This window comes from Cynocephalus volans, chromosome 16, assembly GCF_027409185.1.
Source record: "Cynocephalus volans isolate mCynVol1 chromosome 16, mCynVol1.pri, whole genome shotgun sequence".
In the NCBI taxonomy this organism is placed as follows: Eukaryota; Metazoa; Chordata; class Mammalia; order Dermoptera; family Cynocephalidae; genus Cynocephalus; species Cynocephalus volans.
Window position 1 is genome coordinate 23,899,579 of NC_084475.1, and position 25,969 is coordinate 23,925,547.

At 45.6% G+C, this 25,969-nt stretch overlaps 2 pseudogenes; one reads left to right on the forward strand and one right to left on the reverse strand.

Moving 5' to 3' along the window:
* Positions 1-489: 489 nt before the first annotated feature.
* Positions 490-8,870, reverse strand: LOC134365142 (synaptonemal complex central element protein 1-like; annotated as a pseudogene).
* Positions 8,871-15,191: 6,321 nt separating this feature from the next.
* LOC134364952 (branched-chain-amino-acid aminotransferase, cytosolic-like) lies at positions 15,192-16,179 on the forward strand (annotated as a pseudogene).
* The last annotated feature ends 9,790 nt before the right edge of the window (positions 16,180-25,969 follow it).

Here is a 25,969-nt window from a genome sequence, read left to right on the forward strand (position 1 = left end):
CCTGTAAACAATGGTCTTAATTATATGTTTTGTGTCCATGAGAGCTCAAACTACATGCAGCCTCAAATTACATTTCTTTTTCTCAGCTAACCAGTGGGGACTACAGCACAAACTGACTGGTTTGGGACGCTAGCTCATTAATCCTTCTTTTAAAAAAAATTTGTCTGTGTAGTCCAAGCCTATATAATGGAATTGAAATCATCTCAGGGTGGGTTTCAGACCCTTTGGGCCCATTGTGAAAGGGTCTCATCCCTGCATCCCTCTGCCTGGGGGCCTAGAACAGCTTGCCAGATCCTACAGATAAAGAGTCCAGAGACCAGAGGTTGAGGAAACATTTATTGAGCACCTGCAGTGCAACTCTTGCCCAGGCCAAGAGTCAGAGTCAGGCCAAGGCATCAGGTGGTCTCACAGGCCTGGGGATCTTGGACCTGACCCCTCCTCCTTCCCAGCACAGACTCAACTGAGGTGAGTAGTGCCAAAACAGCACTTTTATTTCCCAAAGCCCCTTGGGAGAAGGTTGGGGGTGGGGAGTGTGTTCCTGGTCTAAGAGGGCATCAGGTCCTACTCAGTGGGCAGCTTAGGGTCTTCCTCTTCATGGACTCCTAGGAACTTGGGACTGGCCTGTGGTTGGACAGGGTCCAAAGTAGGGATGTCCACACATCCCCGTGCCCACACCATTCCCTCCTGCTCCTCCCCACCACCACCATGCATCCATGCCTTTGCCTTGGCTGTGTCCCTTCCCCATAGACCATCCCAGAGGATTCCCAGATCCCTCCTTCCCCCAGCCTCTTCCAGGAGCTGTCTCTCCTCCCTGCCACCTGAGTCCCAGGCTCACTGTTTTTCTTGGGCTGGCCCATTCCTCTTGCTTGCTCTGGGCTTGGGCAGGAACATGCATCCCATGCTTTTCCAGTTCCTCCTTCAGCCTGGATGGGAAGGGGTGGGGTAGGAGGGTGAGATGGAGGAAGGAAGAGGGGGTGGAGGAGAGACAAAAGGGTGTGAAGAAACACAGAGACAGAAGGGAGAAGCGATCCCCTCAGCCACCTTCCTGGGGAGGGGCTGGGGGGACAGGGATTCTGTGCCCACCTCTGTCACGTCTGTTGCAGCTGCTGGCACTTCTGCTGCAGCTGCTGATGGTGCTGGGCAGCAGCTGCCAGGAGCTCCTCAGCCTTCTTGTTCTCCTCCTGGAACAGCTGCCTGGGGGCCCGGTGGGGTGGGTCAGCACAGGCCACTCCTTTCCCCAGCCCCCTCCACCTCCACATCTTACACTGCTGCTGCCGCCTCCTGGCTACGGAGGAAGAACCTGTCAGCGATGGTGGAGGTGCCCTCAGCCCCGCACAGGGAGCACAACCGATGCTTCACATCCTCCAGCTTCACTTTGAGCACCTTCTCTGTAGCACGAGAGGGTGAATGAGTAGGCGAGGGCAGGTAGGTCAAATAAGGGCCACCATCCTCCTCTGGCCTCACCTTCTTTGGGTAGCTGCTCCTTACTGCTGTCCAGGGCACAAATCTCTCTCACCAGCCACTCTGGCCTCTAAGGGGGGCAGAAAGGAGGCCAGTCCACACCTCTAGGCTTCCCCCATGCCTCAGGGAAGACCACCTGGATCCAGTCGTTTACTCACTCACCATGCCTCACTTCCTACTTCTCTGCCCCTTGGTGCACCCAGCCACAGTCTAGACTCAGGGCCTTGGTACTGGCCATTCCCTCCCCCTTATCCTCTCTCACCCCAGATACTCACAGTGCTGCACTGGGTAGGCTCATAGGATTGTTAGTGTTCAGGAATTTTGCAAGCACTGAAATCAGCACTGGAGTGTTTGCAACAGAGAAACCTGCAAATTCTTCAAACCTGGGCTGTTATCTGGAGACTGACCAGCACAGCTGCAGTTTTTCCCTTCTGGTGGCCTCATTGACCCCTTCCCTGTTGACATTCATTCTCTCTTTTCTTGTTTGGTGCCTGGGATCCCTTGGGGGCAAACACTGGATGCTTTGATCTGCACTTTCTTCCCTGTGCCTGTGATGATCCCAGGTACCCATGGATGTCTTCAGTGGATGACTTGACCTTGGCTTTGTCAGGTTTCCTCCTGACCACTGAACAGACGGATCAGCCAGGGTTGGAAGACAGGATTGGCAATGAGGACATTGGGTGGCTATGAGAGCACAGACAAGGGACTGGATTCAGGGTGATGGTGACATTAAGACCATCAGGGCTTGCTCAGGAACTGGGTGTGGCAGGTGAGAGGAAAAGGCCTGAGGATGACCCTGCAGTTGGGCCTGGTTCTGCAGGGAAGATGAAGGTGGGAGGAGTAGCTTCCAGTAACTCACATGGAATTCCCAGAGGTCCTTGTGCTGGGCCATCAGATCCTCCAGCTGCTCCTCAAAATCCAACCTAGGGACCAACCACACAGGTATGAGGGGCCACGGGCTGAGACCTCCACCCCACAGCCTGGCTCAGGATGGGGTCTTCATGCATATACTTGGGGCTCTGCCCATGCTTTGCTCCACTGGGAGCACCTCCACCACCCTGACCCTCCCATGTTCAGCTTGGCCAGCTCCTCCTCTAATGCTCATCCCTGGTAGTGCCACACCCACAGCCCACCTGAGCTCCCCAGGCCTTGGGTGCTGGGGTTACCTCAGCTGCCTCTGTTTGTTCTTCACTTCCTCGATCTTGGAGTTCAGGGCAGAGATTCTCTCCTTGCACTCCTGCAACATGCTGTGCTTCCTGGGAAGGGGCAAGGCAGCCCTCTCAGCTGTGTTCTCTGAATGAGTCCCCAGGAGGGGAAGGGGTAGGGCTTCTGGCTCCCTCTGTTGAGGGCCATTCTCTCCCTCTACACTGAGGTCCTTCTCTGTAATGTGTGTGTGCTGGAGGGTGGGGGGTGACGTGAGCACGTGACCCCTGGAAGCATCCTTGTGAGGTTTAGGTAGATCAACATGGACATATTCAAGTGCACATGCACACATGTATTAATATCATCTGACCTTCCTAAATACTTCCACTCTTCCAGTCTTACGGTGTGCCAAGGCTTGGAGTTGCTGGTCACAACATAAGCTAGATAAGCCTTCAGGAAGCAGACAGATGGATGGGGGATGGAAGGATAAGGGATGAATGGAGAGAGAATGGACAGATGGTCAGCTCAATGCCTAATGAACAGGCAGGTGAGTGAATCTACAGCAAGGAGCCAGGTGACAAAGAATAAAAGACACAGGATAGAAACTGGCTGAAGAAACTGAATTGAGAACAATATGGCAAATCAGTGGTTATCCCAGTGAGTGAGAGAGTTACCCTCAGCACTACTGCTGAGGGCGGAAGACACTCTTTGACCTCTCAATGTACAGAGGAAGAGAATGGGAGCTGTGGGCTGAGACACATCTCCCTTCCTCTCTGCTGGGCCAGAATGAAGGGGCAGGCAGAGCCAGACTTGGCTGTGAGCTCATACCCCTGTGCCTCATCCTCCTTCTCCTGACAGTGCAGCTGCAGGATCCTTAGGATCTCTGCAGGGAGAAAAACAGGGCCCTGTGAGAGTCCATCTAGCATCAGGTTTGGGCAGAGGAAACAGGACTGGATCATGTCCGGTCAGTGGACACCACCAGTCCAGCAGAAGCCACAGGGGGGACTAAGCTGAGGCAGGTTTCAAAGGCCTCAGCTGCTATAGGGAGAGTGGGCTTCTGCAGGGTGGGACAGGCAAAAGCCTGGAGACAGAGGAGCTGTCAATACCTTGTTTTTTGCTCACGATCTCCTTCACGCATACTTTCTCTCATGCACTGGAAAACACAACACGTTCAGAGATCAGGGACTGCCCACTGAACCCGCAGGGATGGGGCTTGCCCATGGTCACATGGAAGGCTGGGTATAGCCCTGCCCCCAAGCCCAATGTGGACCCCATGAAGTGAGCCCCCTCCTCTCTGGTGCCCACTCCCTGAAAGCTCCAAAGGGCCCTGACATTTACAAAGGATGGCTGTGAGGATCCTGTGGGATGCTCATGCTTTTACATAGAGGGGAAGAGAAAAAATAAAGACACTGCTTGAAATGGGATAAGGGCTGTGAAGAAATACATCAAGCAAGAAGGAGCATGTGACCAGGTGGGGTAGGATGTCATCTTCAGATGGGATGACTGGGCACAGCCTCTGTGAGAAGGGGACTTTCAAGCTCAAAGCTGAATGATGACAAAAGGCAAGAAGAACCTGTATTATCTAGGGAGAATGCACAGCAGCCTGGCAGAGGCCCTGAGGTGGGAGTGTGCTTGGAGGGTGTTTTCAGAACACTTCCACCAGCAGAGGAAACTGGCAGAACATGAGGCTGGAGAGGGAAAGGGCCCTTGGCCATTTCAAGGAATATTGGAGTACTGGGTTAGGGGATGCTACATGTCTGGAATACTGGGCTGGGAGAGGCTAGAGGCATGTGGGGGCCTCTGGGTGGCCCCTGGCTTGCTTACATGTGTCCAGTTCCTTCTGCAGGGCCTCCCAGATAGTCTGGGCCTCTCCCAGCTCTTTGCTGGCTTTCCTCTTTGCTTCACCAAAGAGCAGAAGGACAGACATTGTGTAAGTACAGCCTCCACCCACACTATTCCCTTGCAAACAATGACATTTCACATTTGTCTTCAAGCAAACCTAGAGGGGTCCAGATTTTACAGAGCAGGAAATGAGGATTTCAGAGTCCAGGCCCTTCTTGCTAAGCTCAGCTGGCAGCAGAGCCAGGTTCATGGGCATACGACTATGGCAGTTTTATGAAGAAGGGTCTTGTACTTAATTTAATGCTCTGCTGTTGCTATGATGAACATCTAGCAGTTCTTGCACCAGGGACACTGTATTTTCATTTTGCACTGGGCCTGGCAAATCCTGTAGCTTGTTCTGGCTGGCAACCAGGGTACCTGAGCTCACCTTGGGGAACCTCATTAATCTGGTTAATCAGGACCTCAACCCGAGGCTCCAGGTTTCCTCCTGCAGGGAGGAAAGGAGGTTGGTTGCTGACGAAGTAGGGTGGATGCCAGCCTTGTGCCTCTGCTGCTTTTATTCAACACAAATCTACTGACCGTTTCCTGCTAGCAGGTGCTGTGTTGAGGCCCTCACGAAGCTCACATTCTGGTGGGGTCAAGGGGACAAGGAACAGAAAAAAGAGATGCAAAGTCAAGTTATGGTAACTTTGGTCAAGAGAAATAAAGAAGGGCAAGGGGTTAAAGAGAGAAGGAGTGTTAGAATAAATAAGCTCTGGTGTGCTACTGTGCAGAGGTGATTACAATTAACAACATCGTATGGTATATTTCAAAAGAAGCTAGTAGAGAGGATTTTGAATTTTCTTACAACAAAGAAACAATAAACGTTTGAGATGATGGAAATCCTAAATACCCTGATTTATTACATAATGTGTGTATATATATATATTTATATGTATCTAAACATCTCACTATACCCTGTAAATATGTACCATTATCATATGTTAATTGAAAAAGAGAAAAAAAAGAGCGAAGGAGTGGGAAGTGTGAAAGAGTGAACAAGTGGGAAGGTGTATTGAGGGCCCCAAATCAAGTGAAGGGGCAGGCCCTACAGCTCTTTGGGTGGAGGAGGAAGGCAGTCAGTGCAGATGCCCGCCCTGAGGGGGAACTGGCTGGGAGGAGCCTGGTAAGCAAGTGTGGAGTAGCAGGAGGTGAGGAGGAAGGAAGGTAAGTGAAGGTGAAAACTTCTAGATCTAATGCAGTATAGTGGGAGCCAAATGGGTGACCAGCAAAGTACTCAGGACAGGGTTTTGGGAAAATATTTTGCTTTCTATCTCCTTATACTTCTTTAATTTAGAACCATTTTTAGTTCAAGGAATTCAATTTTAAAAGAGAAGAAAATGTAATTTCCCAAGGTTGTGAATTGTGGGGCCTAGAACTGAACCCGCATCTGCCTGACCCTAAACCTCAGGCTAAGCCTCAGATACAGAGGAGACACCTGACCTTTCTGCAACTTTTTCACCATTTCCACCAAGTCTTCAATTTTCTGTGAGGATGTGTCCTGCCCTGAGGAGACAAAACCAAACATTTCAGAATCCAGTAGGGTGAGAGACCAGAGGAAGGATCTCACCGGCCTAGGTTGGGACTGAGGTGAGCTGAGGGTAAGTCTCCAGCCAGAGTGGTGCCCCAGTTCCTTGTCCTGAGGTGGACAGTGCACAAAAGCCAGGTCTCCCCTCCAGACTGAAATGGTAACATAGGTATTCCCTTCATAAAACTCAGGGTGAGGGCAGGGGTGTACTCTCACTACTAATGCTGTTCAAAGTTGGGTGGGTCAAAAGCTGGTAATCTAATAATGAGAGGAAAAAGAAGGGTATAAAAAACTGGAAATGAGGAGTCAGAAATCACTCTAACTGGCAGGTGGAATAATCAATTATAAAGTTCTAGAAAATCTTACTTAAAACTGCAAGGACTAATAAGAAAATATAAGATGTCTGGCTAAAATATACATAAATACAAATAGCCTTGCTATATACAATCAGTACTGGTTCTGAAGCCTCCCTGTAAAATAATATTACATATTAACTTTTATAATCATTATAGGCACCTAATTTTACTACTTATGGCATTAACATCACAATAAAGGTAACCAGATACCAGGAGCCACTTGATCTAAAAAGACAATATCACCTATTACATACTCTTGCCAAAAAAAATGATGCTAATACTCATTTAACCTCTAGATCTCAATACAAACTCAAAGGAAATACAGGGATAGAGCAACATGTTGCGTGTGGGGATGCAATTAGCAAAATCAAGACTGGAAAACTCCATGGGCAAAACAACCCATTTTGTTTAACAAATAAATTCCAAAGGTAATAAAAGATAGAAAGAAAGACGCTTACAGACTAAAAGGGCTTTAAGAGACACATCAACCAATCTCAATGAATGGTCCATAACTGGTTCTTGATTCAAAGAAAAACACAGTAAAAAATATTGATAACAAATTCAGCAAAATTTGAAAATTAACTAAATATTTTATGAAGTAATTATTGTTATATAGATGTGACGATGGTATTACTTTTCTGAAGAGTACTTAGCTTCTAGAGATATACATGGAAACATTTATGGATGATATGTGAAATGCTTTAAAATGAAATCATGGAGTGTGTCGTAGGAGTGGGACGATTAAAGAATAAGTAAGATTGTCCAAGAGTTGATCATTGTTAAGGCTGGAGAGGGGTTCATGGAGTGATTATATTTTGTTCCTTCCTTTTGTACAAGCTTAAATTTTTTCATAATAAAGTTTTAAAAAATCTTCCAATCACTAAATCAATATAGAGAAGGTAAACAATCGATTGTTGCCATGTAAGAGTTGAGAAAAGGAGAGAACAATTAACAGAAAATAACATAAATGGCCAAAAAGTACTTGAAAATATGTACTACCTCAGTTATAATTAAAGAAATACAAATTAACATACTGCACCTAGCAGACTGGTAACACTTGCTAAGTCTGATAATGCCCAGTGTTTGTGACAGTGTGCGGAAACAGGCCTTCATATCTGCTGATAGACACTGAGGAAACCGATGCAGTTTTTTAGAAGGCAATTTGGCTATATCAACATTTTGAAGACATAATTCCAATTCTAGAAATTTAACCAGATATCCTTGGTGAAGTATGAAAAGGCATGTTTGAAGACGAAGCACCTACTGTCAGCTCATCAATGTGTGCTTCCAAAATTCCTGTGCTGAAATCCTAACTCCTAGTGTGAGGTATTAGGGGCAGAGGCCTTTGGGAGGGGATTGAGTTTTGGGGGTAGAGCCCTCAGGAATGGGATCAGTGCCCTTACAAAGGAGAACCAGAGCGCTCCCTAGCGATTTCCACCGTGATAGGACACAGCGGGAGGATGAAAGTCTGCGACCCACAGAGCGACCCTAGCCGCTCACTCACTCTGCCAGCACCTGATCTTGGACGTCCTACCTCCGGAACCGTGAGAAATGAGCTTTTGCGGTTTATAAGCGACTCAGTGTACGGTCATTCCTTACAGAAGCCCGCACTGACTCGCGCACTGGTGAAGTCGATTAGGCTTATTTGAGGAACTTGAAGGTGTGACCCGAAAGCATGGCAGTGGCGCTCAATGAAGGTGTATATACGCATCTTTGCGTTCACGTCCTGGTGGCCACACCCTGCTCCGAGCTCGCTTTTCCGTGCCGAGCTGACTTCGTGTTGGAACCTCCAGTGTTACAGGTGCGCGGTGCGGACCCAGCCCGCGCTGACGTGGGCGGGTCTGCAGGCTCCGGCGTCTTCGCGGAGGGCCCGGCCGCAGTCCCCGCCGTGTTGCTGGAGCCTGCAGACCCCTCGGCACCGCAGGAGCAGCCTGAGGGGAGGCGGCCGGGCGGCTGGCGTTTCTCCTCCGTGCCGGCTGCGGTCCTGGGCCTGTGACCCCGCGTCAGGCCGCCCGTCCTCCCCGGCGATGGCGGGGAGGGAGCCCCCGCCGCGGGCCTCGCCGTGGGCCGGGCGCCTGGGCGCATCAGGGGGATCCAGCTCGGACCGCGGACCAGCCCGGTCCCACCACGGACGTGAGGGGTCACTAAGGTCCTCAGCTCTGGGAGGGCCAGGAAAACGTCCTGTTCTGTTTAAGAGGCGTGTATGGACGTTCTCAGGAAGGAAACGGAATGACCGACACCGACAGGACGTGGAGCAAATCAGGCGCGACAGAAACACGCGAAAGGGTGAACCAGGCGGCTGGTGGGACCGTCACGCCCTCGTCCCTATGACAAACCCTCAACCCACCTTCCCGCTTCGCCTCGCCCCTCCCTGCCCGCTGGGCGAGCTCCGCTCCGTCCCCGCTTATCCTCCCCGCCCTCCTGCCTCTACCTCCGGCCGCCTCGGCCCAGTCCGCGGCGCTCTTGGGCTCCGCAGTCAAGGGCGCTGCTCTCCCCGCCATTTCCTCTCAGCTGCAAGGGCGGAGCCTGTGGCGCCTCAACGGCTGATTGGACCAAACCTCGCTGCGGGCGGGGCGCTGCGCGCCTACGCACTGCTCTCTCGCCAATCTGGGTGGAGGCGAGTAACGTTTCAGGAGGCGCGAGGAAGGTCCGCCTCCCCTGCCCGGCAGCTAGTGCGCATGCTTAAAGCTGCCCGGCCGGCCAATCCCGCCGAGAAGGCAAGGGTCACGTGCGGCCTTCCAAGCTTGCGATTGGCCGGTTGAGCGGTCACCTGCGCATGTGTAAAGGCTGCCAAGGGGCGCTCCTACTGACGTGGCTGGGTGGCGGCAAGTGCGCATGTGCTGGGCTCTGGGGACGGCTGTTCGAGTCCCGTCTCTGCCGTTATCCTGACTTGCTCTGTAAGAGTGTCCCCGCCTCCGGGAGCAGCGATTGGGAGCTCGGCCATCGCTGACCGAAGCTGAGTGACCTGCGGTCCGTGCCGGCAGGAGCTGACCAACCCCACCCGATTCACGAGAGCAGAAACCTGCGCAGAGGGTTAGCGTTTAGGGGTTAAGGGATAGGGTTCATGGTTGGGGTCGGGGTCGGGGTCTGGGTCAGGTCACAGAGTCAAGAATAAGTGTCAGGGTTAGACGGGCAGGGTCAAGATCAGTGTTAGGGTTAGTGAAAGCATGAGTCGACACCAGTTGACGATCCACCGGAGAGGGCTCATTAGGCAGCACACACACATATATATATAGGGCTTTTAAGGACGGCTGATTGGCTTAAAATACAATACCTACTTAGAGGGCAACCAGCGCCATGATGGGGTGTGGCCGAGAAGGACTTATGTGATCAGGGTGTGATCCCTTGGGGCATTTGGGTTCTTACATTCCTCGGTGTGATCCCTTGGGGCATTTGGGTTCTTACATTCCTCCCTTTTTCTTGTTTTAGGAAAGGGGCCGTTGAAGTCATTGAGCTACTTCCTGCTGAACTGGGGCATTGTGGGGGGGACAAAGGGAGGAAGGTACATAAATACCCATTATGAAACCCCAAAGGAGGGTGGAGAAACAAGTAATTTCAAAAGGGGGAAAATCCATAAATGTTCCTTGAAGCCACAAGTCGAATATGCACCGGTTCCAGGTTCCATTGTTCGTAGTTGGAGACTGGAGGGAGCAGCCAGGTGTCGGTGGCGAGGGCGTGTAGGAATGCATTTCCTCTGTAAGGTGGTGTCTCTTCAGCATTGGCTGAGGCGCTCAGGAGATGAGGCGGGGGGGGGGGGGGGGGGGGGGGGGGGGGGGGTTCATCGGTACCTAGAAGCTGGTAGTTTCTATGCAAAAGCTGGTTAAAGGCCTGATTAGAGATTTTTCCCACTTGGATTTGAAGAAACTTAATGATGCAGGGCAAGAAAAGGCAGGTTATGAGGATAATGATCAGAGGTCCCAAAATGGGCCAAATCCAAGTTAGAATAGGGTTTAAGATAAAAGAAGAAAAGGGGTTAGAACTAGATGTGGTTTGTAGGCTGGAAGCTAAGTCGGTGAGTTTGATGATGTTTGTTTCTACTAGACCAGATTCATTGATATAATAACAGCATTCTTCCCCAAGGAAGATGCAAGTACCTCCTTTTTCTGTGGTGAGGAGGTCTAGTGCTTTACGGTTTTGGAGGGTGACCTGAGCTAAAGAGGTAATTTGTCTCTGTAGAGAGGAAAGAGATTCGGCAGTGGAAGTTAGAGCCTCTTCAAGTTTAGTATTGATGTCTTTGACTGCCCATAAACTGTGTCCTAAGGCTCCTCCTGACAGGCCGGCTACGACGGCTGATGTTGTTAGGGAAATACCAACCATGATCGGGAGGAAGGCAGCCCTTTTTTGCCTTGAGGGGGGATGAAGAAGATGGAACAGTTCTGAACTGGTGTACAGAGTGAGTTGAGGGACGATGGTGACAAGAAGGCATGGGGCAGTAAGATTAGGCAGGATGGAGGTAGAGAGGGTTCCATTGCACCAGAAGAAAGAGCCTGGTGGGGTTGAGGAAGGGAAGCGTTGCCGCCAGGAGCGGTCGCATGAGAGAAAACAATTTCTGGGAGAGAGAGAGAAAGATGAGTGTTTCAGAAATGAATTGGCCTGGGCTGAGTGAAAGGTTATTTTTGGAAAGTGACGGATCTGGAAGTAGCCAGTCCTGGTACTTCCATAATTCGGTGCAAAGGTGGGAGAGCAAGGGTAAGGCCATGGTGGGTGGTATGGGTCCTTCAGTTGCTGTGATCCCCGGGGGTAGGAGGGGCCTACCATATATGACTTCAAAAGGGGAAAGATTGGAGGGCTTTTTTGGGAGAGCTCTGGTCTTGAGTAGAGCGAGAGGTAGAAGATGGACCCAATCAAGGTGTAATTCCAGAGACAATTTAGTTAGTATGGTTCTCTCTACCTTTAAAGACATATTTGGAGTCAGTGTATAAGTTAAGAGTTCTTCCTTCAGCTAGAACGCAGGCTCGCGTGGCAGCGATAAGTTCAGCCTGCTGGTTGGTAGTACCCTTGGGTAAAGGTTGGGCCTCTATAACCAAATCAAGGGAGACTATGGCATACCCTGCATAATGAGTGTTTCCTTCCTTGAATGAGGACCCATCCGTGAGCCATGCGAGATCAGCGTGAGATAGGGGTCCCTCAGTGATGGAAGAGCGGTAAGGTATAAAATTTTGAAGGCTTTCTACGCAACTGTGCAAAGGGGTGTTGGGGGAATCTGGTATAGGCAGTAGGGTGGCCGGATTTAGGGGTGGGCAGGTATTGAAGGATAGGGCAGGATTTTCCAGAAACGAGGATAGGAGGGTTAGGATTCTGGAAGGTGGGAGGGATTGGAGAGCCTTATAGGTAAGGAAGTCTTTGAGGTGATGTGGTGAGAGAATGGTGAGAGGTGCCCCAAATGTTAATTCGGATGCCTCCTTATGCAGTAACTGCCCCGCTGCCAGGGCTCTTGAACAGGGTGCCCAGCCTTGTACAGTGGGGTCCAATTGTTTTGATAGGTATGCTATGGGGGCAAAGGAGGGGCCATAATTCTGTCCTAGAATGCCCAGAGCTTGTCCCGTATTTTGTACAAGGGGGTGAATGGGAATGACAGCGGTGTTAACAAGGCGGAGATCTTGGACGAGACGAAAGGCGCCATTAGGTTTTTTTACAGCGAGTATGGGAGTACTGAAAGGGGAGTGAGTGGGACGGAGATACCCCTTTTTTAATAGGTCCTGAATGATGGGGCTTAACCCGAGGAGGGCTGTTGTGGTTAATGGATACTGAGCCTGACAAATATATTTGGAGGGGTCTTTTAGTTTTATGTGTACAGGCGAACACCGGGCCAGAGGAGGGCTGGCGGTGTCCCAAACTGTGGGGTTAACAGGGTGCGTTAGCATGGGTAAGGACTTCTGTGGAGGGGTGGAATTAGTAGGATCTTGGGCTTGAACTAGCATTAGGAGGAAGGAAACGGGAAGAGGAAGAGGACAGGGGCAAAGTAATGGAGACTTGAAGCTGTGATAGAATGTCCCGACCCAACAAGGGGATGGGGCATTGTGGCATGACTAGAAAGGAATGGGAGAAAACGGATTGAGTGCCTTGAAGGCAGCAGGTTAAAAGAGGGGTTTTTTGGGGAAAGATTTGTTTACCTCCTACCCCGACTATAGGAGAGCTGCTGGAGGTGGTGGGGCCTTTATATTCCCTTAAGACTGAAAAGGTGGCTCCAGTGTCCAGGAGAAAAGATATTGGGTGGCCGTCCACAACCATGGATACCCTGGGCTCCTGCTTTGTTATAGAGATGGTCGGGAAGGGCCCAAGGCTCCGTCAGTCCTCCTCAGCGAGGCCCACCATAGGTGGTGTCCACGGTTCGGGGGACTGTGGGGCAGTTGGTCCCTCACCCCTTCAGGCAAGGGGGCAATCAGATCCCAAATGTCCCTTCTTTTTGCATTTTGAACAAGGAGTGGTGGTGGGGGTGGGGCAAGCCTTTGCCCAATACCCTTCCTTTCCACATTTAAAGCAGGCTCCAGGTGGAGGCTTAGAGGTGGAGGCTGTGGGAGGGTGCCCAGGGAGTTTGATAAGCTGGGCTAACATCTGGAAGTTGGCGTGGTCGGCCTTTTGTTTTCAACGTTCTTTTTCCTCCTCCCGAACCTTGAAGGCCACTGACAGGATTTCGGTCTGAGGGGTTTCAGGACCCTGTTCTAATTTTTTAAGTTTGGTTTTAATGTCGGGGTAGGATTGGGCCAGGAAATAGGTCATAAGGACATGCTGGCCGTCTTCTGAGTTGGGGTCTAAGTTAGTGTATTGTTGAAAGGCCTGAGTTAATCTATTGAGGAACTTGGAGGGAGTTTCTTTGGACAATTTCTTGAATTTTTTGGAAATTGACGACCTTGCGAGCCGATTTTTTGAGGCCAATTATTAAGCAAGAGGCAAAATGGTCTCGAGCCTGGATTCCCTGGGCTGTGTTATAATCCCAATTAGGTTCCTGTTCTGGGACTGCTTGGGGGCCTGGCGGGTGATCCGGATTGGTACAATGGGTGTCAGTGGCATGGGTTTGGGCTGTATCCCAGACCCTGTGGCATTCCTCAGGGAGGAGGGTATTGGCTAGGAGCATGAAGATGTCATGATGTGTGAGGCTGTAGGCCTGCAGGATCCATTGGAATTCTTTAATGTAGGTGGTAGGTTCGGTAGAGAAAGAGCCTAGTCTTTTTTCTAATTCTGTAAGGTCAGCTAGGAAAAAGGGAACATGGACCCTAACTACTCCTTCAGCCCCAGCTACCTCACATAGTGGGGCGATTGTTAAAGGGGTGGGGGGAGGTCCTTGGGAACGGGTGAAAGGGGGGCTTAGTGGGTCAGGAGTAGGTGAGGGTAAAGACGGGGGAGTGGATGGTGCAGAAGGTGCAGAAGGTGATGCAGATGTCGGGGGAGGAGGAGCAGACACCGGAGGCACTGGGGGAGGAGGAGGTCGGTAGGGTGGGGGTTTATCAGCAGGGTTGAAGGTGGAAGAATCGAGGGGTGACTGTGAAGAGGGTTTACAGGCTAAAAGGACTTGAGAGGGAGCACAAGAGGAGCAGAGGGCGGGGTTCTGAGCCAAGAGGTGAAAAGCTTTGATGTAGGGGATCTTCTTCCATTTTTTTATGCGCTGACAGTAGTTAAAGAGGTCTCGTAGAATGTTAGGATCTAGTGTGCCTTCAGGGGGCCATGTTTTTTGATTATCTAAAGGATAATAAGGCCAATCTTGTGTACAGAATTTGGTGAGGAGTTTGTGAGGTTTTTCAGTGAGGGAGGAGGAGGAAGCGCCCATTCTGGTCTCTTAATGGGACTTTAGACAGGAAATCAGACAGAGATTTAGTGATAGGACAGATCCTTTGGCTGGTTGGGAAAGGCGGGATCCTAGAGGGCGTCTCCAGTAGGTCACGTCAGTCCCAGCAGGCTCAGGTACGAACCAGGAGAGAAGGGAGGTGTGGGAGGTGTGTCGTCACTCATACCTCCACTTCTCTAGGGCAAAAGCCCGGTGCCCGAAGGAACCTAGCACCAGGATTTTCTGGTCGGGTCCCGGACCCAGGAAGTGGAGGACAGGAGGGTGAAGGAGAGAACAGAATGGGGCTTTTAACCTCCAAAAGTGAAAGTAAAATTTACCGGGGCTTTGGAACCTGTTATAGTTTGGGTATTTATGGTGGTCGTGAAGACCGTGGTGGGGTGGGATATGGGTGTTAGGGGCTACTGGACAATCTAGACTCCCTGTGGTAGCCTGAAAAAGGGCTGGTGCCCTTTAGGAAAGGGGGCTTACCTAATGATGAGCCGGTGGTGAGTGGAAGGAGCCAGTGCCGAAAAGAATGGACGAGGGTGGACCGTCAATAGTGAGCGGTGGAAGGGAGGCCGGTCCTGGCGGGATGGAGTTCCCGAGGGGCGACTTGGAAAGTGCTGCCGCTGCAATTCGAAAAGCATTACAGCTCGAGGGAGCCCTGAGGGGCGACTTGGAAGGTGTTGCTGCTGCGATTCCGAAAAGTGTCGCCGCTTGAGAGAAGCTCCGTCCCAGGTTTCGGCACCAAATGAAAGGATGAGTGGACACCAGTTGATGATCCACCAGAGAGGTCTTGTTTATTAGGCGGCACACACACATATATATATAGTGCTTTTAAGGAAGGCTGATTGGCTTAAAATACAATCCCTACTTAGAGGGCAACCAGCACCATGATGGGGTGTGGCCGAGAAGGACTTATGTGATCAGGGTGTGATCCCTTGGGGCATTTGGGTTCTTACAGTTAGGGTCAGGGTCAGGATCAGGGTTAGGGTTAAGGTTAGGGTTGGGGTTAGGTTTAGGGTCAGGGTTAGACCCGAATACACTGGTTTTCAGAACAGTGTTCACGGATCACATGTTGACAGAGGAATGGTCCTCAGAGTTTGGGTGGGAGAAAACTCATATCAAGCCTCTTTAAAACCTCTCGTTGCATCCTGGATCATAGGCTTTCCACTACTCAGTGGAATGATGTAAAGATTGAAGTCATTTTGAGGTGTAGATAGTAGAATTTGACTGCTGCAGCGCAACCTCAATATGTATACAAAGCACTAATCTTGTGTGTGGGCAACTTTGCTGGTATTTTACAAGGAAGTATTTTTAGGGTGTATTCAACAGCTTGTGGAAACGAGTCCAGAATGGGTCCCATATTTAATGCCTGCTCATCTGTGTATTTGTCCTACATTCATTTGAACTGAACCTTCTCTTAGAGTCAATAAGCCTACCAAACAAAGCCTGCTCTTTCTCATCTTGAGCCCAGTGGAGCCTTGTTTTTCAAGGGGAACCTTTAACCTAGTGTTCCCCATGGGCCAATCCAAATAATATAAGAGCCTGGGAAGGTGGAACTGGGGACTGCAAGATGAAAGGGAATTACAGCTCATTTCTTTTGCGCAATGTGAAGCAATGGACAATGGGTAAGAGCAGGTTCTGTGGCTCTGTGGGAAGGATAACCAGATAACTTAAGTTAGAACTATAAATCTTTTTCTTTACTAGATAAAGATGGAGAACAGAAACTGGCACCTCCCGCATGAGATGGTATCATCCTTCCAGGAGTGAAGGCAGTGTATTCAGGACCTGGCACACAAGTGGGTGAATCTAAGGTTTCAGAGAGAAACCTTACCATGGATGACCTGGAGGGGAGCAGAGTGAGGGAGATGTTTGGCTCTGGTATAGCCTGTGTTGTTTATCTAGTTTCTGATATACTGTATAAGGGTGAGAAGATACATATTCCAAGTATGAATGGTCTTAAGCTTGCAAGCTGTATCCTGGGCAAATTGACTGATATCCCATACAGAAGAGGAGAAATTGACTGGAAAATTGTATTAGCCTGAATAAAAAATACAGGATATGAACTGTATTCTGTTGGGACAGATTGTTGCATTTGAATTGCAATAGATTTTTTTTGGCTACCTGTTACTAGTTGTGCATAATGCAGTTTGTATTATCAGTGTGTTGCAAGGGTCATTGTTTCCTCATGCCAAAGAAAATGAATTGCGATCATCAGATAAAATAAAGTCTCTTGAAATAATTCCTCTCTTTGTGGTCATATACCAACTGCTTATGTAGATAGGTTCATTTGTTTCCACTTGCTTTTATTTATTTTTAAATTTTATTTATTCATTTATATGCTTTTTATTCATTGAAACGTAATTGATTGTACACATCTGTGGTACAGTGTTGAATATCAATACCTGTGTACAATATGTACAATATGTAATGCTGAAATCAGAATAATTCATGTATTCAACATTACAGAATGTAAGGGTTAGGGTTAGGGTTAGGGGTTAGGATTAGAGCCAGGGTTAGGGGTTAACGGTTAGGGTTAGGGGTTATTGGTTAGTGGTTAGGGTTGGTGTTTGGCTTAGGGGTTAGGGGTTTGGGTTTTGGGGTCTCGTTTAGGGGTCAAGGGTGAGGGGTGAGGGGTTAGGGCGTTTGGTGAAAAAAATTGAGGATCAAATAAATGGAATCATATTCCGTGTTCATGGGTTGGCAGAACTAACATCATCAAAATGTCCATTTTACCCAAAGCAATCTACACATTCAGTGCAATCCCTATCAAAATACTAATGGCATTCTTCACAGAAATAAAATAAACAATCTTAAAATGTGTATGGAACCATAGAAGATCTCATATTGCTAAAGCAGTACTGAACCAAAAGAAAAATATTGGAGGCATCTCTATTCCTGACTTCAAAATATTCTATAAAGCTATACTAACCAAAACAGCATGGTACTGGCCTAAACACAGATAAATAGACCAATGGAACAGAATAGAGAGTCCTGAGGTAAACCCATGCTCTTATAACCAATTTATTTTCAACAGTGGTTTCAAGAGTATACACTGGGGAAAGGAAAGCCTCTTCAGTAAATGATGCTGGGGAAACTGGATATTGAGATGTAGGATATGGAAACTAGACCCCTATCTCTCACCATACATAAAAATCAATTCAAAATGGACTAAAGAGCTAAATATGGGACCCAAAACTATGAAACTACTAGAAGAAAACAGTGGGAAAACAGTAAAAGAAATGGGAGTGGGCAGCGGGGTTTTGGGTGAACCTACGAAGTCACAGGCAACTAAGCAAAATACACAAAAGGGACTACATCAAACTGAAGAGCTTCTGCACAGTAAGGGATACTATCAAACTAAAGAGACAACCTACAGAATGGGAGAAAGTATTTGCAAACTACACGTTAGACAAGGGACTAATATCCAGACTATATAAGGAACTTAAGAGCAAAACAATAATAATAATAATAATAATAATAATAATAACAATAACCCAATTGAAAAATGGCCAAAGGACATGAAAAAAAATTTCTCAAAAGAATACATACAAATGGCCAAGAAGCACATGAAAAAATTTTAATACAAATGAAAACCACGAGATTTCATCTCACCCCAGTTATAATGTGTTGATTAAAATGATCAGAGATGTGAAGGAAGACACAGCAGACGAGATGCAGGTGAAGAGCAGGGGGCTACTACTCTCTCAGGCAAGTAGCCCTGACCCAGCCACTGTTACAGCTTTTATTACATTTAGCAAGCTTGTGCATGCGAGAGAAGCATTAATGCATAAATTCTGTTATACTTTTCTCAAGAGCAGAAGGCCGTTACCTCCCTTCTCAAGCATTTGGTTACCTATAATGCGCCTCCTGGTAACATCCCAAGAAAGTGTTCTCACAACTTCAAGCATTCTCAAGGATTCTTTGCAATCCTTGACATTTCTTGGTTAACTTGTTTGCGAATTCACCCAGTGAACACATCCTTGGGTGCTGACCACAGATGGCCATTAACCATTTCCTTCATCTCCCCCTTTTTGTTTTTGCCATTTGCCATTTAATGTTTTAGCAAAGACTCAGCTACATATTGTAAGAAACCAGCAGCAGGGGAGTCCTGCCATGGTAAATTAAGTTTTACTGGTAACCAAATGGCAATTCTTGCCTTCAAGATATATAAACTATCTTTAGAAAAATTAATGTTCATGGTATGATTTAAACAAGTATATCATGAGCAATTACCTAAACATTTTATCTCACCAGTGGTTTGGTTCCAATTAATTTGTCCAATCATTATTAAGGTAATTGTACACACTGTGAACATATATAAAACTGTTTACAGTGAAATTTAAGGAATAGTTTGATGAGGAATTAATCATACCTCCAATCCATGTTTGTAAAAGATATAAAGATATGGGAAGTTTCCACAAATCTTTTTGTAATGGATAATATGGTAAATGAGGAAATGGAGGTGCAAATCCTCCACCGTGCCATACAATAGACTCATTTCCTGTAGTACTTATAGTATGATTATGTTTATTCCACTTTAGATCTGAAGTGTGGCCTTTGGTCCAAGCGGAGCCAATAGGACTCCAATCAATGACATTTCCATAGGAAGTATTAACCAGTACTCAGGCCATTTCTCTCCTACAAGTAGTCCAGGGAGCCGATTGGGGCAAGTGATTCAGAATAGGTGTTTGACAGGGAGGAATATGGGGTACAGAAGCATTTGGATCAAATGAAGAATTGTGGAAACTATAGGTACTTAACAAAAACAGTCGTCGTAACTGTTCCTTATTTGTAGTATTTCTTGTAACAGTTAACCGTGCCTGGGGTGCAATTTTAAGACAATGATCAACAAGTCCAATACAAATAGGAGGTCCCCCCAATCCCACTGTATAATTTCTAACATTAGTCCCTTCCTCTTCAGGCTTTAAAGGTCCTCACTGGGAATATGGTCCAGGCATCCATCTAGAGTCATTAGTATACACTAACAATGGGGCATCATACCAAGAAATGGCCCAATTAATGGGAGGATGTGAAATATAGGCCCAATAAGTATGATTATCAGCAGTGACAAAACCAACCTGAGTGGACACCAAAGCCATCATAGCCAAAAACATTGCTGATGCATTACCCCCATGACCATGTTGTTCAGTGATCTTATTCGCTTCTTGAGTCAATTTCTTTATCTGTCCCCAAGTTGGTATAGTTGCCATTTGAGTGCTTGGTAGTAGACAATGAAACATTTTCTGGCTATTGGGTCAATCTGAAGATCTGCTATGCCTTTCCGAACCTCTTCCATTTCCTTCTTTCTCTTTTGAGCCATTTCTCAGTTTAATTCTCTTATCCAGTATACAAAAGGATTCAGTATCTGTGGAGATATAAGCATAACCTCTGTCCCAATGGTTAACTACCGCCGGAAGCCAAAGGGATTTTAGTGTATCATAATAACATATAGGTTGTTGTAGTGGTTCACTAGATACATATGCCCATTGTCTTTCAGCTGGTGTTGAATTTTCTGCATTTCTATTCTAAAAGTTATGAGTAAATAGAGCTTGGGCTATTCATCATCTTGGGGATTCCATATAGTCTCCCCCTTTTTGTTTTCATAATAAAGATTTAAGTGTTCTATTATGCCGTTCAACAACGGCTTGACCTGTGCTATTATAAGGGATACCAGTAAAATGTTTGATATCATAGGCCCGGAAAAAACTGACATTTCTTAGATAAATATGAAAGGGCATTGTCAGTTTTTAACCATATAGGAATTCCCATGACAGCAAAGGCCTCCAAGAGATGAGAAGTAACTGCATCAGCACGCTCAGATGCCAACGGTGTTGCCCACATAAAACCTGAAAAAGCATCCACAGAGACATGAACATATTTCAATTTACCAAATTCAGGAACAATAGTAACATCCATTTGCCATAACTGTAAAGGAGCATTCCCATGGTCGCTGGCCCCTGCCGATAAAGGAACTGCATCTAATTTTTGACATATGGGGCATTGTTGTACTATCGCACGGGCTTGAGTCCATGAAATATGATAATCATGATGTAAAGAGTGAGCATTACAATGAAAACAGGAATGAGCCTCAGTGGCCTGCAAAACAGAACCCACAAGAGTATCAATTAATGCATTACCTTTACTCAATGGTCCAGGCATATTGGTATGAGCGCGAATTTGCGTAACAAAAAGAGGTGAAGAGTGGGAGCGAATAACTTGTTGCAGTAAGTGAAGTAAAGCATGTAATTCATTAGAATCAGAAGGAACAGTAACAGTTTCTATAGTTTGTACCACTTGGACAGCATGTTGGGAATCTGAAAGAATATTCAAAGGAATATCTCCTACATCAATTAAAAGTAAATATATAGCATATAATTCAGCTTTCTGAACTGAGGTATAAGGACTTTGAAGGACTTTATGGTTTATTGTGTCTGTATATCCTGCCAGGCCAAAATTGTTAGCATCTGTGAAATAAGTTTTTGCATTAGATATAGGAGAAAGTAACACAATGAGGAAGGATCCAAGATGTTCTCTGCAGAAATTGAAGTATCTTATGAGAAGGATAATGAGATGTAAAACTTCCTAAAAATTCACTAACAGCCAATTGCCACCATACATTCAAAGCATACAAGGATTGTATCTCTTTGTGAGACAAAGACAGTACAATAATACAAGGATCTTGACCAGTTAACTGATGAAAACGGAGTTGTCCTTTAGTAATCAAAACAGAAATTTTATCTATATATGTTTCCAATGATTTAGTAGTTTTATGCGGAAGAAAAAGCCATTCAATAATATTATCTTGTTGTAGTAACACACCAGTGGGTGAATGAGGTGTGTGAAAAATCACAAGTTGTAAATTTGTATAATCAGTAATTCTTTGCAATTGAGCTTGTTGGATAATATTTTCTAATTGTTGTAACTTAGATTTGGCTTCTTTGGATAAAACTCGAGGGCTATTTAAGGTTGGATCACCCTTTAGTGTTGAAAATAAATGATGCAATGCATATGTTGGGATATTCAATGAAGGGCGAAGCCAATTTATATCTCCCAGTAACTTTTGAAAGTCATTTAAAGTCCGCAATGAATCTCTTCGAATTTGTACCTTTTGGGGAATAATGATTTGTTCAGTAATCTTTTGTCCTAAATAAGAAAAAGGAGGCTGTGATTGAATCTTATCCTCCGCAATTAAAAGACCAAAATCCTGAAGTGTGGCATGAATAATCTGTAACAATTCTGGGCAAGAAAAAGTTGGAGGCATAGCAGTTAAAATATCATCCATATAATGAATAAATTTCAAATCCGTAAATTGAACCCGTAAAATCTCTGAGCTTGCTCATTACTAATTGCTCTTTTGACAGCAACGTGAAGCAGGGCCAAAAAATCAGTATAGGGTTCTTTAGGACCTTGCATTATCTTAACAAATGTTTGGGGAATTGTCCTGAGTCTTGAATCTGCTGCCAAGCCATAAGGCAAATTGCCTTTAATTGGGCAAGAGCAGCAGGGTTCATTTGACATTGCTGTTGAAGATCAGCCCAGGCACCAGTACCTGTAAGTTGTTCCACATCAGGCCCTCCATTACGCTAACAAGGATTTAGGCGAGACACCCTTTCTGCTTCATCTCGCCACCATGATTTAAACTGTATGTATTGAGAAGATTCCAAGGTCATACGAGCAAGCATTTCCCAATCTTTTGGGATAAGTAAATGGTCCTCAGCAAAAGACATTAAAAGTCCAGTAACATAAGGGAAGGCAATACCATAAGTACTAACAGCCTGCTTAAGTATCTTTAAATATTGAAAACTGACAGGATCATATTCCACTTGAAAAAATCCATTAGGAAATTCTTCATTAGGAGGCATTTCCTGTCTTAAAATGGGAAAATTAAAAAATCCATTAGGAGGCATGTCAGGAAGAGTCTTTTGGGGAGCCCCTGGATCATCATCTAACATAATCTTTGTCATTTGAGGCGAATTTGGAAATTTAAAAATACGATGTGGAATGCCAGGGGCAGAAGCAGATGGAGGGATTGATTTCTGCTGTACAACAGGGAAAGCTTGTGCATCCTGTAAGCAAGTGTCCATTTTTTAAATAAGATCATCCAAAACATCCAATTTTGGATCGTCAGGGGTCTTAGGTAATGGTGGGTATGATTTAGATTGAATCAGACATTTTTCTTCTAATTCGGGTTTTGGAATCTCAGTCTCATCATTGGAAAAATCAGAATGATCATCAGACTCTGAATTGGGCACGGGAGGGGCAGAAGGCTCAGGAGGAGTCTCATATATGTGTGAAGAAAACATTTTCTTTTGTGGCTTTACTGAATCAGATTGAGGACGCTGACTGCTATCATCTGAATCAGACTGAAAAGGTTGCAAGGCTAAAGCCACCATGTTAAAAGCTGCCCATTCTTCTGCCAATATAACTTCTCCAGCTTGATGAGCTCTCCATAAAGTTTTATCGACCTGCCTCCAAATTTTTAAATCAAATTGGTTCTTATTGTCTGGAGTAAACCAATAGCAATGTTTCTGTATCTTTTTTAATAATGAAAGTAAAATCTTCTCTTTAATTTTTCACCCTGAAGCAGTCAACAATGATTTCAATACTGCCATATAATCACTTAGCACTGACGGGGAGTTCCCCATTATGCCCCGACTCTAAATTTCCCGAAGAGATGGCGGAACTCGTCGCCGTCAGTAAAAACCTCTTTGGTCCCATCCATTCCCATGTCTTACCTTTCATGCCCCTCGTTTGGGCGCCAGATGTTGATTAAAATGATCGGAGACATGAAGGAAGACACAGAAGACGAGATGCAGGTGAAGAGCGGGGACCACTGCTCTCTCAGGCAAGTAGCCCCGACCCAGCCGCTGTTACGGCTTTTATTACATTTAGCAAGTTGTGCATGTGAGAGAAGCATTAATGCATAAATTCTGTTATACTTTTCTCAAGAGCAGAAGGCCATTACCTCCCTTCTCAAGCACTTGGTTATCTATAATGCACCTCCTGGGAACATCCCCAGAAAGTGTTCTCACAGCTTCAAGCATTCTCAAGGATTGTGATATTTCTTGGTTAACTCATTTGCGAGTTCACCAAGTGAACACGTCCTTAGGTGCTGACCACAGAAGTCCATTAATCATTTCCTTCAATAATGGCTGCTATGAACAAGACAGAAAATAAATGCTGGAAAGAATGCAGAGAAAAGGGAACTCTTTTACACCTTTCATGGGAGTGTAAATTGGCACAGTCATTGTGGAAAACAGAATGGAGGTTCCTCAGAGAACTAAAAATGGATCTACCTTATGGTCCAGCTATCTCACTGCTGGGTTTATACCCAAAGGAAATGCAATCACTGTATCAAACAGAATGAGTTAAAACATATGAACTACTTTGAACAGTGCCTGACACATTTTAGCTATTAATAGTATTAGGTTATTATTTAAATTAAGGATTTAAAAGGAGACTCCATGTTCTTTAAATGGTAAGCTAAGTGACTTTAAAACACAGCAGGTACCAGATAACAGGATACTAACCTTAAAGAATCAAGAGAAAGGAATATTCACCATGGGCATTACTATAACTGTACTCTAGAAGTCTTTCATAATCATATAATTAATAGTATTTGTTTTTCTGATAATTACTCCAATTTTTATGGATTAGTATAATTTTACTCTCAGAATTCTTTGTGGGAAATACAACTCTGGATAGCAACCTCCATGGATAACAATTTCATTTATCCCGAAAATATATTACATGGGCCAAAACAATATATATATGAGGGTACTTCAAAGAGTTTGTGGAAAAATAGGATTAAAAGATAATGTGAATCTTTCCATGAACTTTTTGAAGTACTCTTATATTTAAGGATATTTATTACAGTACTATTTGGACAAATAAACTAAATGCTCATCAGTGAGGGATTGGTTCAATAAGTTATGATACATCCACTCAAAAAACAGAAACCACAGCAACCACCAAAAAGAATAAGAAAAGAGAACAGTAATAAGTTCCATGAAGCTGTCTCTAAGATACACAGCGTTCTTCAAAAATTCCATGGGAAGATTTGTATTATCTTCTAATTCTATTTTCCCACAAACTTTTTGAAGTACCCTCATATTATGTGAAAATAAAGTTATACAACTGGCTACCACTATGTTATCACTTGTTAAAAAATAAAGAAAAGCTGAACACTATGTGCTCATTTGAGCATAGAACATCTCTGTAAGGATGCATCCCAAATCAGTAGCAGTGCTTATCTCTTGGAGAGTAGTAAATAGGTATCTGGAGGACAGGGGTTAGAAGGAGACTTACTTTTTAAATATACTTAAAAAAAACCCTTCTGTATTTTTAAAATATACTTTTTGTACCATGTGCATGCCTTCCCTATTACAAACTAGTAAAATAATTTCAGATAATTCTCACAAGAGTATCTGCTAATTTTCCAAGCTGACCCTGAAATAAGACCTAAAACATTAAACAAAAGAGATCTTGACTCTTTTCATTATTTTAAAAAGATTTGAAATAAGCTGAATAGGAATTTACCCCAGGGTATCTTCATCAATGTCATTCCAATAATGCCCTAAATAACATATCTGCTGCACCTGTAATAACATGGATTAGGTTATCTTAACCGCCACTTTGGCACTGACATAAAAGTGTACAGGGTTTCTTTGAGTGCTTTCTCAATTCTCATTCCAAATTATTTGTTTCAATTGGAATATATGAGAATAAATGCAATTATCAGGTCCACAGATGAGGGTCGAGACTCCTGTGAATCCATTCTGCCCACACCATGAATATGACTGATATACATTCACTCACCTGCTATTAGAACAGATACTTGTGAAGTAGGTTGAAGCGTTCTATCCAATTGTGGAAAAGCTTGCAAATATTTAGCTGGAGTTGGAATCTATAGTAAGTCTTCCAGTGGATACTCAAGTGGAAATACAGAAAGAGAGACACCAAGAGGGTCCATACCCTGTATACTAAGTGGGCTGAGAAGTCCTTCCTCTGTGTTCCTCCATGGCGTCTCCCAGATTCTTTCTCCCCACACAGGATTTCTTTACACTTCTCTTCTCCATGGCCAGTAGAGGTCTTCCTTTTTCTCTGCATATCTGAATAAATTTGGTTTGGGGATGGAACATTTTGGTCATTACATATGTGTGATGTGGCTTCTAAGGTTTATTTTCCTTTTCTGAGATTTACCTAATTGTCTAGGACATATCACATAAAATTATTTAACAAATAGTGAAAAAGAATGATATTTTATCATCCCACTGGGACTTCTCATTTTTATGATGTAATCAGTGCTGCAGGAGGCACCGTGTTGGAAGAGAACGGAACAGCCTGGTTTTAAATTTCGTCTCTGCTGTTTTTCTAACTTGGTCCTGAGGTTGGTCCTCAAGTTCTTGTAGAAGCCCCTATTTTTTACATGGAAGCCTGTGTGCATGCACAGCAAGTTTGTCTTTTTAAAATATGTTTGGATCTCTAGATATAAAGTTTAAGATGTTAGAAATGCTATTTACAAAGTGCCTGTGTGGGAAGACGTTTTAGTAGCATCATTTAAAGGATTTCCAGCTTCCTCTTTTTCCTGTAAGCAACGGGTGAAAGCCTCTTCGACGTGCTGGCCTGAGATCGGGGGTCTCAGCCATCCGGGGTTCCCAGCAGTGGAGGCAGCTCCCCAGCCTGCGTTTTCATAGGTGTTGGATTGGAGGTGGGGGGGGGGACGAGAGGGTGCTCCTTGTGTGTTGTCCTCTAGAAGCAGCCAGAGTCAGCTGAGAACAGAATTCCCACGGCCTGAGAATATCCGCTAGAAATTTGGATGTTAGAGTTTAG